Source organism: Macrobrachium nipponense, chromosome 2, assembly GCF_015104395.2.
Source record: "Macrobrachium nipponense isolate FS-2020 chromosome 2, ASM1510439v2, whole genome shotgun sequence".
Classification (NCBI taxonomy): domain Eukaryota; kingdom Metazoa; phylum Arthropoda; class Malacostraca; order Decapoda; family Palaemonidae; genus Macrobrachium; species Macrobrachium nipponense.
The window spans coordinates 119,364,309-119,382,087 of NC_087201.1; the positions used below are offsets into that span (position 1 = coordinate 119,364,309).

The window sequence follows — 17,779 nt, forward strand, 5'->3', positions numbered from 1 at the left end:
AGGAGCTCTTCAGTATGAGCACCCTAACCTTTGGAGGAGGCTCAGGAGTTCATGAACAATTCAGGGAGAGGGATTTATGGGCTACTCCTTTGTCAAGCTCCAAAGTCTATGGTTAACCGTAGTAGCGCCTTAACCCCAAGCTGAGTAGTCAAGAGAGATTCCTCCCTAGCACAACTTTCTTCACCTGTTTCTTGTGGAGAGATGCCTCCAATCACGAGGATCTTGATCTATTCATGAATAGAACTGGTCCAGTATCTCTTATGAGATATTTCCTGCAAAACAGTGACTCGCATATAAGACTATTACTTCGGAGGATCTTTGTCAGCCATATGCAGGGTGAGCTGTCTGTTGCTGTGATTGGTGAGATCAAAAGGGTTTCTCTCCACTCAGAGTTCTTGTTCGGTTGATAAGAACATCTGAATGTTTTCCAGAACAGAGGAAGTACCATCTCTTGTACTGGCAAGGTGCTACAGGTCTTGCTCGTGTTCGGTTTATATGAAGGGTGCGGACCTCTCTTTACCCTCAGAATCCTCGTAGTGGTTTAACAGCTTGGGGCAGTCTTGTTCACCTTGGGAGCTCATACCTCCTGTTAGGAACTTTACTCTGGTACTGAGTATGGGACCTTACTCTGGATCTGAGTTTTCTCCCTCAACCTCCTTCAAGCCCATGCATCAATCATCTAGGAAACTGACTGTAAGCAGTTTTCCTTCTGACCTACGCTTCCATGGAAGGGTTGGAAAGCTTCAGGTTTCAGTCTCCTAGAGGTTAGGTGTTGTAGACTTTTTGTGAACACAGGCCAGGTTAAGGAAGAGGTATCCTGTTCTACGCAAGGTGTTTAGGCAAGTTGACTCCTCATCGTCACGTTCTCCCACCGATTAGGTGCATGCTGAAGCTCATAACACCAGAGGAATATGTTCCTCCTTGGCATTTTAAAGTAGTACTTATCTGTTCATAGGTTGTGAATGCTAGTTCATGACTACCTCAAAACACTTTCGCTTTCTTTTGCATGAAGAACGTTGCCCACAGGTCCTTGGACATGTTTCCAAGAGTCCAGCGGTGGCTGTTCAACAAATGTGACTTATTCAGTGCCCCTGGAGGGACAGTTTGTATCTTGCCTAAGATGATTGTGTGGAGTAGGGAATGAGGGAGTTGACTGCCTCTTTTCTTTCCCTTATCTCCTTTCTTCATTCCTGTGGGGCAGTTTGAAGAATAGACACATTATATGCTGGAACCAGTTTGATGCAGGTGAGCATTACAGCCATACCGTTACAGCACTTTTCATGTTCCATGCAACATGCAATTATGTTTCTCAGTAACTATACTCCTCCCCTAAGCAAGGGGAGTGAGGAGTGGTGGCAAACCCATTTATTCTGGCCGACATGGTATGTTACCTGAAAAGATATAGTTCTTTTGGACTTCCGTAAATGCAATGAATCTGGTTATGTTTCATTGTATTTGAACCCATTGGACTGAGTGTTAGATATCCAAATATCTAACATCTCAAAGGCTTAGGTCTTCTTTAGCAATCTAATTTCCAAGAAGAATGATTGGGTGTGTTGAACCCCCAGTCGGTTCAGGATTCTCATACCTCCCTCCAAGTATGAAGGTATGAGTCTTATTATTATTATTATAAAGGATTAGTTTAAGTATGAGCTTATCCTGTTGTTAAGACCAAAGGTTTGTTCGGCAAATGAACAAATGACAAATTTTTAATCTATTTGTATTTTTCATGGCTAACAAACCTGAGGTCTTTAACGTTGACTGCCCACCTCTAGCCACCTCTCTTACTTTTCATCCTGGGTTGGATGAAAGACTCATGCATGCCAGATGCCAGATGCCACAGATTCCTTGCATTTACAATCTTTTATTTTTTTTTAACCAGTTTCCAGCTGATGCTAGAAGATTTATCGCACAGTGGACCCCCCCGTATTCACGTTCTCCGGATTCGCGAACTCACACATTCGCGGATTTCTCTCGGGGATGTTTCCCCGCATTATTCACGGAAAATTCGCACATTCGCGGTATTTTTCTATGAGAAATATCCATAAATTCCTGTTTTTTTATCAATTTCATCATAAAATGCACTTTTTGTTTTGATAAAACTTTCTTAAACTAACAAAATAGGCTGTTTTTAGTGTTTTTATAGGGGTTCCAAACATTCGCGGGTTCTTCTAACTATTCATGGGGGTGTCTGGTACGCATACCCCGCGAATATGGGGGGGACCACTGTATTAAGACCTCAGGTTTGTTAGCTATGAAAAATACAAATTGATAAAAAATTTGTCATTTTTCTTTTTTAAATGAAAACTTACCTATCCAATTATTTTCTGGTAATACAAATTTGTTCTTTGATGGATATACTATTTCAGCAAAAAGCTGGGCATTTGGTTGCATTAGTAAAAGAGTGCAGTACTTAGGGACACTTGGGGGGTTTTTATATTACAAAACTGTCCCTTAACAAAGAAAGGATATGGATACAAAGCACTATTATAATAGGAAAGGTAACTTGTTTTATAACTGTTGAAAAATGGGGACTAAAACTTTCATTCAGTTTATTAAATTTAGGAGTTGCATTTTTACTGTAAGGTACATTACTTTTTTTTATTGAAAGGGATGCTGTGTAGTTGATCTTGGGAAAAACTGGGAGTTTACTGAAAATAAAATAAAGTAAATTTTAAATTTTAAAAGAAAAAATTTGAGTTTTCTGTAACTGTAAACAGAGGGTTTCCTAGGATTGCTAAATCACAACTATTCCTAGGCGCATGAGTACAAAGGTAAACGTAAGAGAGGAAACTACCACATTAAGGTTTCTTAAGGGCACTTGTAAGTTTTTCTGAGGGTATTAGAAACTGCTAGATTTAGGCTATGTCTTCAGAGGGTTAACATACTTGATTAGTGGTGGGGGAGGGGTGGGGGAGAGTTGGATGAGAGAGACAGAGAGAGAGTAGGTTAGCAAACAGTTTCCATGGATTTTTTAGTGGAAAGTCCCAAAATACCAGGTGGTTCCTAAAAGAAATTACAAAAAAAAATCGAGGACTTGCAAGAGGGAACTACCCTGTGACTCTACAGCAGTTATTTTAATTGATTATTTTAGTGCAGTGGTTTAAATCGGATTTCCATTCCACCACTGTCTATTTGAAACTCTTTCGTATGAAGTTTTGCTTCTTTAGGAGAGTGATTCCCACCAAAAAGTGTGTTTTTTTTTTTTTTTTTTTCAAAGAAAAAAGCAAAATTGTTGGATGGTCAGACAGAGAAACTTGCAAGGAATAACCGTGTCTAAAACTATGAAATGAAATTTTTTAAATTTTTTACACTCTGGAATATACTCTTGATATAGAAACGATGTTTCAGTGTTGTAAGAACGATTTTAGTTATGTTTTTGTGATGTTGAATCAAAATAACAGTTATACAAACATTATTAGAATGGTATTCCAAAACTAAGTAATATGAGTGCAATTGAATGTATTGCCTTAGTGACAAGCCTACGAGGTTCTGAGTCGCCTTAGTTCAAAATGAACAAATTGTTAATTTTACATGGAAAACAATTTTAACTTTGGGAACAAAAATTCATGTTATCATGTATATGAGCTGAGTGGTTTCCCAGTGCTGGGTTGAAAGTTATTAGCTTCTTAATAATGTTTGAATGTGAGGAATTGGTAACATAATAGACATGGGTAGGTAGAAAAGCCCACTTCTGCCAATTCCAGCCTTCAAAGATCTTGTTTCATCTGGTTGGTATCCTATTGATGCTACTAAAGGAAGAAGTTACCTTGCAGATATTCATAATGTTCGAGCCCTAATACTCTTATCACTAGATTATGCGGTCGAAAGACAGAGTTCCAAAACATCAGGAAGACACCAGCAAGTTACAGCAGCAGGAGAAGATTTTTTTGGTTAGAATGTTAAAAGCCATACATTTAAGAAAGAAGAAAAATACTGGAAGAAACAAAAAACAACCTATAAAGATTATTGCAGCTAAAGAATTTAGGATGCAGCAGTTCAGATGATTTACTAAATGATGAATCTGATGCAACTGATGGTTTTCTCAGCAGTTGGCATTCCTGAGACAGATGGAAGTTGTGTTTAGCAGCCAGGAGGGGGATCTTTAGAACCCAAAGGACTAAATGCATCAGCTAATGTCAGCAAATTTGTTCGCAGGCACAGCTCTGAGGAAAAGGTCGTCAAAAAAGTTAGAATTGCAAGACAGGCAGTATTCATGTTTTTATTTTCCCTTGAAAATTCGGGTTACATCAGGAACAACCCCAGGAAGTTTACCCTGGAAATAAAAAAGTTTTTCAGTATTATTTACTGGAAGAGAGTGGGCATCACTCCCTATTTATAGTGGCTCAGGAAAGATGAAGCAAAATTACAAACAGGACCACTTTTCCCTAGGCAGAGGAAAAACAGATAAAACTCCAAGGTCCATTCTAGACACAAAGGTCTAATGTCGTGAGACCGTTTTACAAACCAAAGTCCATTACCAGTCATGTCATAGCAGAGATAAGATGAACACAGAGGTAATACAGACCTTTGCGCCTGAAAGTTTCAATCAAGCCATTGTGAAAAACAGTTCATAGACTAATAGATCATCTTGGTAAATATTCACAATTCAAAGTTTGTGTAGAATCGAAAATAAAATGTAGCCATTTACAAAGATACGATCGACCTGTACATTGGAACAGGACCAATATTTGCTACGACATTAAGGTTATCTGACATAAGAATCTTCGTTTTGAAAATTTGAAATGAAAAAGTTAAGATACCAGTGTTTCTGACTCTGGGACTCTAATGGATGCCCACAAGGTGGTGATGATTGGAAGGCAGTAGGAAGGTAAATATTCAAGAAGAAGGAAAGTCATTACATGCAAAACTTGGAAAAGAACATACAAAGCATGCAACACATGAGAAATTCTAAAAACTTCCTGGCTTTTCATCCCTACTAGTCGTTAGAATGAATTTGAAAAGTGAGGTACGTACTTGCATATTTTTTAAGAAAATTGAAATATTACTGAGGATATGCAAAATAAACCCAAGCTTTCAGTGGCAACCTTTGGCTTTTAAGTACCGTGTAGTATTTGTAAGTTAGTTAGTATTTGCAGGACACTGTAGTTTATCATGCGGATAATGTTCATGAAAAAGTCTGTTCAAAAAAGTAATTTAGAGGCCAGAGCACCCTTCCTTTTCATTCTGGCCTTCTCTAAATTCCACAGCATCCCAAACCATGTTTCAATAATTAAGTATAAAAGATTATCCAGTATTCATCCATTTCTTCTTTATTTGCGGCCATATCCATAACATTGAAATCCTTAATAATTGTTAATGCATTATTAATTCTCTCTGTTTGCTAAAAATAAAAAAATGTACGTTTATAGGCTGCAGAGCCCCAGTATATAGCCCCATTATGGTAATTTTCTTTTTACAAACCTCTAAGAATAAAAGTTAAAAATCCTATAGTTTTGTTTTCTGTCATCTTCACAAAAGTGAAAGAGACATATACGTCAATTCATGAGGGGCACTATTTCCAAAACGGTGGTACTGGTTCCACAGCCCCTTATATGTACCGTGATATAATTACTCGCAAGATCATGCGACTTTTGAAACCTAATTTTGTTAAAGGCTAATTTTAAAAGGGTCGCAATCATACAACGGCGGGCATTAAAATTAGCGTACCGTCTATGGCTTTCCCAAATCGGCCAGGATCGCAATATGTTAACTACCGGAGGAAAACAGTAGAATCTTTTTAAAAAGTTATGCTTTACTTGGTACTCCACATATTATTCCAATAATATTGAATGCATTCTCAATATTAACCATTGTATTTTAAAAATACAACAAAAGAGCGATCGTGCGCCATTTGCATTATTTTGGTTTATACAACATGTTTAACTTTAAAATGTTCTATGACTATAAGAATAAAAACCAATCTTATTAATTTCCAAATCAGTTGGATTAAGGCACCCAACACCGAAGGATTTTTTACTTTTTGTTTTGCTCAGTAAAAGAAAACATTTGTTACTTGGAAACTATTATTTTTCATTCTTTTAGGATACGCAGGTAAGTGAAAATTTTATTAAAGCTTAAAAAAAAAATGCATCAAAATTAAAAATCTTAAAACTAAAAATCCCCAAAGTCGGTTACTCCGGGTCCAGTATCATCAAATAACTGCTCTGAATTCTTTGCCAATCAAGGCAGTCATTCATAATTCGTCATCTTCCCAGATCTTTCTTGATCATTTCATTTTCATCTCCTGGCATCTTCGTATAGGACATCGTCAATTCATCAATGGAAGGCATTAGTCTTGTCACCGTGGCGAAGCTCCCATGGCGTGGGCTTTTAAAGATTCTTGCCCTTATGATAATTCTACAAACAACCAAACAAAACTGGCCCGGGTCGTGTGGTACAGGACCATTTGAATGTATTGAGACAAACCGCCCCGAGGATATAATTATAAGATTATAAGGTGGGGTTTTTCATTCCAGGTACTTTAATTCTCCTTCCGATTCGGCCCTGCTCTCTCTTCTTCTCTATCTCTCTCCTCTCTCTCTCATTCTCTCTCTCTTCTCTACTCTCTCTCTCTCTCTCTCCTATCTCTCTCTCTCCTCTCTCTCCTCTCTCTCTCCTCTCTTCCATAAAATCTTACAGCTGTCCCGAGCTGAGAAGCTTTTGTTTTTTTATTGGGACAACATAAGGCCCATCATTCGCTTTTTCCATACCTTTTTTATTTTTGGTTATACGATTGCCCTTTCTCGGCTTGTGAAGTTGATGTCTATCCATGGGCTGATGGAGGAATAACTTGTAAAGTCTCGGTGTCAAAGTTCACTCCACACTGTTCAGTCAGGCCAAAACTTTTGCCATATCGCATTCAAGCAATATTCAGTCATTGTTTCTATCTATTATTTTTCTTCAGAGATAGAGAGGAGGAGATGAGAGGAGATCGAGGAGATGAGAACGAGAGAGAACGGAGAGGAGAGAAGAGAGAAGAGGAGAGAGAGAGAGAGGAGGAGTCTGTCTGTATACGATTGTTTAATTTTCTCACTCGTCAAAACTTACTGTTATGCTTTAGTTTCAATATTTCCTTGCTCACCAAATTTATTATTATACCTACGATATTTAAGAAATCAAAGATATGTGTAGAACGGGGAGAAACTGGCCTCCAGACTGTCAACAGTCAGTATGGATTTTAAACACACGTGCGGGAAACTGGTTGAAATTGAATATTCGCAAAACAGCCACCAAAAAATTGGAGAGGCCCATTGTTGATAGAAAATCTGACTCCGTTTCTTGGTTATTGCATAAAAAAAAAACTTTATCAATCGTTGAACCTACGTAAGTTTATTTAGAATTCTGCGCAACGGAAAAAAGATAATATTTTGATATCTGTAAGTGGGAGAAAGAGGGTTTTATTTCCCCCCCCTTCATTGGGGGGGTTTTTGTTGATTAAATTTCAAATTTGGCAGATATGCAATCAAACATTGTTGGGTGCGGACCCAAAACAGCCCAGACCAGAAGAGCTCCGCTCATTTTGTAAATACGATTGTTTGGCGTGCTAGGGACTTACCCGATTCATTTGGGTGTGCGCTGGCAGGCTGCTGCTACTGGTACTCAAATAATCGCATGTTCTTTTTTACTAATCCAAGAGTTGAACCATGGAAACAAAATCCCAAGATTAACCAAAAATCCCAAGATTCAATAAAATAATTGACAATATGCCCAAGCTTTGCAGTCCTAAACAAATTTACTATGTCTATTCCAAGAAAAGATACTGATAAATTGAACTGAATTGACGGTATCTTTCCTGAGAGAGAGAGAGAGAGAGAGAGGAGGAGGACGATGGAGGATGAAGAAGGGAGAGAGACGAGTCTGAAGAGAGAGATGAGAGAGTAGAGAGGAGAGAGAGAGTATTCCTCAATGTAATCAGTAAAATACACTAATAAAAACAAAAACTTACCGTACTGTTATGCCAAAGCACCCAAACACATCATCGTTAAGCTTACCTGTGTGTTACGTGTAAACGTTAATTCTAAGAAAATTCACAGAGTAGTATAAAACTAACAACCCTGATTGGCTGGTTGGTAGCCATGGAGATTCTGTTATCCAATGACTTGCCCTCTGCTTTCTGTTCTATTTATAGACATATGCATGGATGGACAACTAGGTTTGAACAATTACCATGTTCGTGATTTCTTTTGGACTGCTTGACCGGCAAAAATTACTCGATAATTTTCTTTAATATAATTATTTAACTTCGTGATGGGAAAAACAAATTTAATAAAGTGATCATTTTAACTTTAATGTTATAGTTGGTATGCAAAAAATACCAGTGTGGTCGTAGCGATGCGTCATCAATATAGTGGTTATGAAACAATACCACATGGTGTTGTAGCGGATACGTAATCACAAAAGTACAAAATTCCTTTTCCCAAGGACCATCCTCAAAATTTTACGGACTTCAACTTGCAAGATTGATATTGGTGATATATATTATATAAGTCATACTTATTGTGAAAATTCAACATGGTTGAAACTGATAAAACATTATTAGATTTTTGATTGTTATTTGTACATAGTGATTATTTGCATTTTACAAAATGTTTGTTTGAAAATAATAAGCTATTAGTGAACATATTTATGATATTCATTGTCCCACTGGTTTTATTATAGATGATATTAATTACTCTCACATTCAATGTAACCAGTATATATTAATTATTTATTTAAAGAAACTGTAATTAATAAAATAACAATAATGAAAAAAACATTAAAGGAAAAAAAATTGTTTTTGCTGCAGTGGTGATGTTTGTTTGATTATGGCATCTGACCTCAACATTTCCAGGAGATTGAAAAAAATTCCAACCAAAAAAACCCGAAAAACATTGGGAATAAATGTTGGTGTTACTGCACATTTTTGTAAAACACGCAACACAATGGTCTGACCCAACATTTACTGATACCCGTTGGTGAAAGACTCAAAATTACAGTATTTATTTCTGAGAGAGGAGAGAGAGACCGAGGACGAGAAGAGAGAGAGAAGAGAATGATTTAGGACTCCAAGGCGTGTTATTTTACCAATTCATGTTTTATTATCTTCGGATTCTTTTTTAAATCTTGAGATTCTTCTGTTCCAATTCTTTCGAGATTAGTGAAGATAAACCTTACTGTAACTTCACTAGCAGCAGCACAACATCTGGAACGACTCGGCCATTAGCACGCTTAAAACCACCAACCTTATGAACTGTACCACCCCGGAAAAGAACTAGCATGATACATTGAGATACATGACAAAACCACTGTTTATTGTTGAAAATTTTGGGGGTCGCCATGATATGCGAGATCGCACGGTTACTCGAGGTATATTTACAGTAACTATGCAGTTCCTACCCTTGATATATGGTGCATTGGTATTCCAGGGACCATTAGGTACTCCCCTTAAGTGAGTTAATTATTACATGTTAAAGGTGAAAATGAAAGTAGTTGTAAGTTCAAGCTGTTAGGACGGAAATGACCACAAAATGAAGCTACAACATGAATGTAGATAATCACAAATTTGATACAAGAATGTTATGACTAGTTGAGCCTAGGAATTAATATTTCAAGTTAATAAGTGCAGATAAGGAGTTAATTGGTTGGGTAAAAGGAACACGAAAAAAAGAAATAAGAAAAACAAGTCTGTTAGTGCAATAGTAAATGAGAGGTTTAGTAAGGTGCATTTGCAAGACATATAGAGGATTGTATATAGGTACTCAAGGAGAAGGAATAGGATATCAAGGAGAGAATTATGATTTCTAAGACTTGTATATGATGCTTTGGGGTGAATATGAGCAAGACTTGAAGGCAGAAGTAGAAGTTTTAATAAAGGCAAGCAAATATATAAAAGGTGCAAATATCTGAATTCTGAAGTGAATGTTATCTTTTGTTAGTGGAGTTGAAATTTTTAAGATAAGTTGTTTGTAGATGTAAGGAAAGAGGTTAATTATTAGAAATGTGGAAGAGTAAGAGGAGGGTATATAAATTTGAGTATTATTGTAGAAGTGACTATTGAATATGTAAGAAGCAGGTAAAAGCTATAAGAATGAAAAAGCACCAGAAGTTTTATTGAATTACAAGTAAGATGCTAGAACATGGTGGTGATAGTGTAATAAAGAGTTTCTGACAATAGTTGAATCATCTATGTATTATCAGAATTTGTGAATAGTAATTGTTCCTTTATATTAGTGGAACAGTATTAGTTGTAATTTTGAAAACTAGGGAACATGAATGACAGTGTTTTAAGAATATACTCATAAGCTTGATAGAAGTAAGATGGTGTGCAAAACAAAGTACTACTGGCTTTGGTTCAAAGGAATGAGAAATTGGAGACCAAAAAATATATATATTTATATTTATTCATGGATCAAAAGAAAGCTGGGGTTGTTGAGGATAAGTGATACAGAAAATATCTTTGTTCTGATGTGGGATACTTACTTCGAACCATTACAGTGGAGATTCCCTGATGTTAAATCCGGGTCTGACCAGAAAAAACTGGTTATACGCTGCACCCAGGCCAGGCCTATGCCCTTAGGGGTCGAAGACCAAGCAATCCTGCTGACCTAACGCCAGTTCTTTGGTCACAGGCACGTGCACACACCCCTGCTCGTCAGGTGTCCGGGCCAATCCCTCTGTCCTTTGTGTATGTTTTGTGTACGTATGTCGGTTGTATGTGTGATGTCGACCTCGGAGCCTCAACGTCAGTGCCCTGGTCCTGAAGGCCGGGCTTGTGGGTCGTTTCTTTTTGCCCCTTCTCATCGATCTTTAGTCGCTGTGTGATTCGTGAAGGGGGGGGGTGTGGGTGCTTGCTCTAAAGACAACACATGCTTTGAATGTGCCTCTTGGCCCTCGTACCAGTGGGATTTGGTGTCAACGAAGAAGAAGAAGAAGCCTAAGTCCTTGTCGGCAAAGCTTTCTGGGGATTAGAGGAGTAGGAGCAGCAGCCGAGATAGGGGCGCCCCTTCCTCTTTGGTATCGTCGGAGAGGGAGTCTCCCGCTTTTCTCCAGGTTCTTTCCCCTGCCCTCTCCCAGCAAGAAGGCTTAGGTGAGTCTGTTGCCGGGTCCCACCCCCCTGGGGGTGGGTGTCCCGGTGAGTCAATCTCCCCCACAGATTGTGTCCAATTCTTCCGCTGTGCTGAGGGATTGCTGGACGCGGCTGTAGTTACAGGGCACCCCGTCCTGGACATCTCTCTTAGCATCGGTTCAGGCAGAGGGTCCTTCCTTCCCCGCTGTGGAGCTCCCCGCTACTGCTCGCCCCACTGCAGCTCTCCATCTGCGGCTCTCCCCGCTCTCGAGCGGAGCGCGCTGCTTGCGGTCAGAGCCGGGCTGGTGTACCCAGTCACGAAGCCACCACCACACACCCCCCCCCCCCCCCCCGTCCCCCAGCTCTTGCCCTTCCCTCGCCTGCCATGGGGGATTTCTTCCCTTCCCCGCCATACTCCAGGCAGGTCCCCGCTGAAGGATGATGCTTTCCCGTCCTGGGGCTTCCCTCCAGAGGGCCGGAGGAGCCTGGTTTGACCTTGGGAGCTGCCCACCGGGGTGACTCTTCTTTGGTGGGGTAGTCCCTGAAGTGACCAAAATGTTCCCTGGGCTTTCCCTGCAACAGGAGCCGCTGGAGGAGAGGCAAGAGATGATGTAACCCGTCCGAGGACGTGAGTTCTTGAGTTCCTCCTCGAGGAAGAGATCCTCCCGTAGGAGAAGACGCTCCTCCAAGAAGAGCCGCTGACATGGGAGAGGTAGGTGGCGCCGTTACTCCTCGTCCTCAAGCGGCTCTTCCTGCTCTCCTTGTCGTAGCTGGGATCATAAAGGAAGTAGAGGGAGTGACAGGTGCCAGGACAACTCCCACCAGAGGCTGCGGCGTTCTCCTTCGCCCCTTCTGCCAAGGAAGGCCCCGGCTCCAGTGCCCCCCATGACGGTTTGACACGCTGGGTTCCCCGCCGGCCCCCTCCCAGCTCCTACCTCGGTCCCGGTGGATCCCGCCTTGGTCTTGTCAGCCCTAGGGCCGGCCTCCAAGACCAAGCGGGCTCCCTCCTTCCGTGTTCCCACACTCGCCTCTTTCATGGACAGAGCCTGGGGCCGATACTTCCTTAGGGGGTTCGAAGCCCCGCTACTGCTCGGGATCGAGCTCCTCCTCGGGGGGGTCCGGTTTTGCAGGGCTTCCCCCCTTGCAGGAGACTGGTTTGCAATCGGGTTTAGGTGTCCCTCCCCAGAGAGCTTCTCCAGCTTCCCCCACAAGCAAGGCCCGACGTCTCTCCTCCACGGGACGCTGAGGAGGAGACCTTCACCCAAGAGGACCTCCAGAACACCCTGGAGGAACTAGGCCCAGTGGCTGAAAGTTCTATTTTTCGGCATGTCCTCTCCCTCATTAGTGCCATGAACCGACTTGAGGAGCCAGCCCCGACAAGGGAAGACAACAGGTCCTTGGCCATCGGCATCCTGTTTGGGAACCCAGAAGAACCCAAGCCCTCTTCTCAGCCTCCCTAGGGCCACCAACACGAAGAAGGCCCTGTCGGCTGTTGAGAAGCTCATAGCGGGGTCAAATAATTCCCTGTGAGCCCACGCCTCGGCTAAGCTACTTCCGGCGTCCAAGCTGAGGCAGAGAAGGCTATATGCCCCAGGAGAACCCCTTCTTCCGAAATCATTGGAGGGTAACTTGTCCGCCCTGGCACCCAGACTCTCGGAAGAGAAGTTCATGTCAGGGCTAGTCTCCTTTTCCCACCGGGAGGCTATGGCCGTGAGGTCGCAGCTTGGACCTCTATACATGTGGCTTCATGGCTAGATCTGTGGTCCGGAGCGGTAGCCAGGTTCCCCACCTTCCACGACTTGAGGGACGAGGCCTCTCTTGCCCAGTACAAGGAACTGGTTTTGTCTGGGGGCAATTCTCTGGGCTTCCTCACGACCCAGCTGGTCACGTCATGAGCTAACTGGGTCTTGAGGAGAAGGGATTCCGTATTAACCAAACTCCCTAGGAACATTCCAGAGAGAGAGCTAGAGACCCTTCGGAACACCTCAGTGGAGGGGGCGGCTCTCTTTCCGGAGAAGCTGGTAGAGAAGTCCTTGGAGTGGTGGAGGAAGGCCAGCCAAGACTCCATCGTATATAGGGCCTCTTCCCTACATCAGTCAGCTTCTAAAAGGACCAACGAGAGACTGAAACCTCAGAATAGGACCCTTTCTACCCCCCCCTGCTACCTCCACGGAGTTGGCCCCTCGGACCTGGGGAGACCAGGGGATTCAGCCCTCCCCCACGGCCTTCCCCCTTCCCAGGTGTCGTTCAGGTCCAGACCTCCTGCTGCTTCCAGAAGGGGTTGTAACAACCACTTTCCCAGGAGGAAGTAGGAGTTGAGGCCCCCTACCATAACTTTTGCCACTGGTGGGGGGTTGCCTCTCGAGCTGTTGGCAGAACTGGGAGGATCACAGAGCAGAGCTCTGGACAGTCCAGGTCCTCAGGGACAGCTACCAGATCCCCTTCCTAGACCAGAATCCTCCCCTGACAAGGGAGCCAGACAGTCTTGTCTTCTCAGCCCCGGAACCCCGGTCACAAGGAGGACCTAAGGCTAGAAGTTCAGGCACTGCTGGAGAAGGGAGCCCTCCAGCAGGTGGTAGACCACTCCCCTGGGTTCTTCAGTCGCCTCTTCCTGGTGGAAAAGTCTTCTGGGAGGGGGGGGTGGCGACCAGTCATAGATCTTTCGGTCCTCAATTCTTACATCCTAAAGACCCTTCAAAATGGAAACGCCACGCTCAGTGCTGGCGTCCGTGAGAGAAGGGGATTTCATGATGTCCCTCCTCGGGTACCTGGACGACTGGCTACTCCTTTCCTCCTCAAGGGAGCGCTTGGTAGAGTCCCTGAGACCAGCAAAGGAGTGACAAAGACTCTTAGGCCACCTGGTCTCCCTGGAAAAACTAGTCCCCCAGGGAAGACTGAGATTAAGGCCCTTACAATGGGACCTGAAAGCAGGATGGTCCCAAAAGGAGGAAACGCCTCAGAAGCCTGTTCCCATCTCACCGGCAGCGAGGAAGGCCCTCGGTTGGTGGCTGGATCCTGCAAACTCTAGTCGGGGTGTGCCCCTCTGGTCTGTGCCCCCAGAGATGCTCCTGTTTTACGGACGCGTTGAAGGTAGGGTTGGGGCCCACCTGAATTCCCTCTCAGCAGGAGGGATATGGTCAGAAGAGAGAGCCTTCCACAACAACAGGCTGGAACTCTTGGCAGTGCAGAGAGCCCTGGAAGCTTTCAAGGAGGTAGTAAGGGGACACTCTGTGTCTCTAATGTGTGACAATGCCGCGGTCGTTGCCTACGTCAAGAAGCAGTGGGGTCTGAGATCCCTGGATCTCTGTGGTTTGACGGAGGAGATCTTGAGCTCTTGTAGAGAAGGTGGGAATAAGAAGCTGCATCTACAAAACTTACTGATTTATTCAGACAACAAACAGACAGGTCAATAGCTCTTGCAAGCAGACATGTAGTGCCTGGCATGAGGTGAACAAAACAGAGGTCAAAATGCAATCACTTGTGTTTGTTGAAGGATGGAAAGATGCATATAAATTTATGTACAAGACATGGCTGAAGCTATTTTACATACAGCTGAAATGCTGACATTGTAATGCATTTGGTAATAATGATATATTTAGCATAATAATATGAATGAAAACATATGTACAAAAGATGTACGATGTATGCTGTGTTTTTTGTGTATGTGCTTTTGGTGAACAGAGATGTTTGTTGCGAGGAGATTAGCTGGCTAGGTAAGATGGAGGGCTGTGGGCTCTGTGTGGACCCTACAAGATCATATTTAGAGGTCAAAAGTTCAATTGAAATTTAACCTTGGATCTGAAGGCTTCACATTTAATATACATGTACCAGTAATCGAGCCCGTGTTCAAAATAAGGTCAAGGCTAGTAGCCAAATATCAGATGGGAATATGATTGTGGCTATACCTTTGAACTGTCCTGGAAATTTCTTAATTGGGATGGATCCTCCAATAATGAAGCCAGTTTGCAGTGTGAGGTCAAGTTCGTATTTAGAAGTGGAAGGTCAAATAAGAGTTTGCCATTACAGAATAGTGGGGCATTGGGCTTCACAAACTCTACTTGTTTTATTTTTTCATCTCTCCTAAGACTTGATTTAAGTCCATTGTAATTCACTAGTAACCTTCGGCATATCACTGTAACTATGTATTTTGATATACAGTGGACCCCCCGTATTCGCGTTCTCCAGATTCGCGGACTCACACATTCGCGGATTTCTCTCGGGAACGTTTCCCTGCATTATTCGCGGAAAATTCGCGCATTCGCGGTATTTTTCTACGGTAAATATCCACAAATTCCTTTTTTTTTATGAATTTCATCATAAAATGCACTTTTTGTGATAAAATTATTAAAAAAACCATGTATGAAAATTTTCAGTGGGTTTTTCTTGAGTTTTAACTAACAAAATAGGCTGTTTTTAGCATTTTTATAGGGGTTCCAAACATTCGCGGGTTCTAACTATTCACGGGGGGGTCTGGTACGCATCCCCCGCGAATACGGGGGGACCACTGTAGTCATTGTTAAAAGGATTTCTGAAGTCAGGATAGTTAATAAAGTGTTTATCTTAGTGATGCTAGTCTAAGACCTGCTTTTAAAGAGTTTAAAATTAGAATCATATATGAATTGATTTCTGACTGAGTATCTTGTATATTTTGTAAAGCAATGGAACACCCTTCGATTAATTGTCATTCAAGCTACATTCCCACATTCAAAATTATTTCACCTAGTATGTATATTTTTATGGTACTTTTGGGCTGTTATTGTCTTTAGATTCTCAGAAATGGTTTGTTAATATTTATGAACTGCCTTTTTTCAGGAGTTACTAAGCCTTTTAAGAAGAGTCAAGACCAGTAAAAAGTCATCAGGTCCGAGGTTTTGGAGCATCTTGGTAGTGGTTTTAATTATTGGTATTATTTGGGACATAAAGTCAGCTGGATCATTTTATGGTATGTTGCATTGATATTTGTTTTAGCAATAGACATCTTATTTAGTTTTGTTAGCTTTTAATGTCTGTTTAGCATTTTGAATAAAGAAATTTGATAATTAAAAAATTTATTGAGACAAAAGGTTGGCATCTATTAACAGGAGTTATGAGTGTTATAATGAAATTATAGCACCTAAATTACTGTCTTGTAGCTTTTTTATTCATTTTCAAATAACCTTGCTCTATTGCTTTCTTGGTTAGTCTTGATTTTTATCACCCATTTATAATGCTAAACCAAAATGTCAGTTTTGCTGTAAAAAAGGAATGGGATCTGTTAATATTAATTAGTGTGTTGAAAAGTATTAGATTAAGTTGAATTAACGTTTATGAAATGTCAGATTGAGTAGAATTCCTGGTCAGCTGAACTGTTGGAAGTATAGTGAGGAATGCCTTATTTCAAAATTGTGATGCTTTAGGTGTAATTTTACACCAAACTGCTTATGAAGTTAATGTATTTTTTTGCCTGAAATTTCCTAATTGGAACATTGAAAAATTAAAAAGTACGATGCCTGCATTGAACTGAATTTAAGATAAAAAACAAAGCTCAGGTAAAATAGTAAGATTTTGTACATATAAAATTGTTGAATTTGGAAAAAATGATAGGTAAATTAAGACTGAATAGCCACTAAAGTAAACATTAAGATAGGTTGAAGAACGTAAGTCACTTTTCTGTGACCATAAATTATAAGTGAATATCCACAATAATATGGTCAGTCCCTGGGCTACATCTGGGGTTGTACCGTTCAAGAAGCTCGATGTAAACCTGGAAATGACAGAAACTGGAACTCCATTTTAAGAAATAGCCAAAAATAAGAAATAAAGGGATGAAAGCCTTACCTTTACTCCATTTATTGTTTTGAAAACTTCCCAGTTGATATACCTTACTCTTGGTGAAGTGTGCGTCCATGATCTTGTAGAATTTCCTCCAAAAATATACAAAAATTCTTCCATCGGGGACTACCTGCACTGCATTTGTTTTAAGTGTACAGTATTTAGAAATACTGCAGGCCAGCAGTAAAATGATAACTTTCAAGTGTCTGCACCACGGGCCTTTTCAGCCAACTAATGATAGATATGAAAACAGATAAAAAAGTCATGGAATTCTGTACAAAATCTGGTAGAAGTTTATAGAAAGTTTTGTTATGAATTGGTGGTCAGGTTATGGATGCTGCCTTGTATCTGCTTGCCAAACACTGAGGTAACCAAACATAGAGATAATCCTAATTGCTGCCTCTCATCTATTTGTTAACCATTCATGGGGTTCATGTGATTTATATAATCAGCCTCACCACAGGTGCCTAGTGTTTCTGTGACAGTTGCTCTTTCAGCAATCTGTTTGGAGAGAGACAATGGGAAACTGTATCAGGGGCATAAAGAAACTGGTTTAAATCTAAGTTTATGGAATTTCAGACTAGTTTGTGTGTCTGTGTTCTTGGTTAAAGACTACTATAGTATTGTCTGTGTTATTCCAAATACTGTTCTTACCAAAGCCCCCTATACTATGTCTTCCTTCATTATTCTTGTCCATGCAGTGTTATACAATATGTATAACTTGTGAACAATACTTGCAGTTTATAGCACATACTCCTGTTTCCTTTATAGTATTGTTATTATTATATAATTACCTTGCAATGATACTTTATTTTGATAATATTTTATATGATTGAATTTTCATATGTGAATGGTGCTTTAACATTGCCTTTGTTATCAATGAACCAAGTTGCTGTTACATACTGCATATCTTTTTCATGA

At 41.1% G+C, this 17,779-nt stretch overlaps 1 pseudogene; it reads left to right on the plus strand.

Moving 5' to 3' along the window:
• The window catches only part of LOC135221288 (transmembrane protein 214-like), a 324,587-nt pseudogene that overhangs the window by 112,635 nt on the left and 194,173 nt on the right, over positions 1–17,779 (plus strand).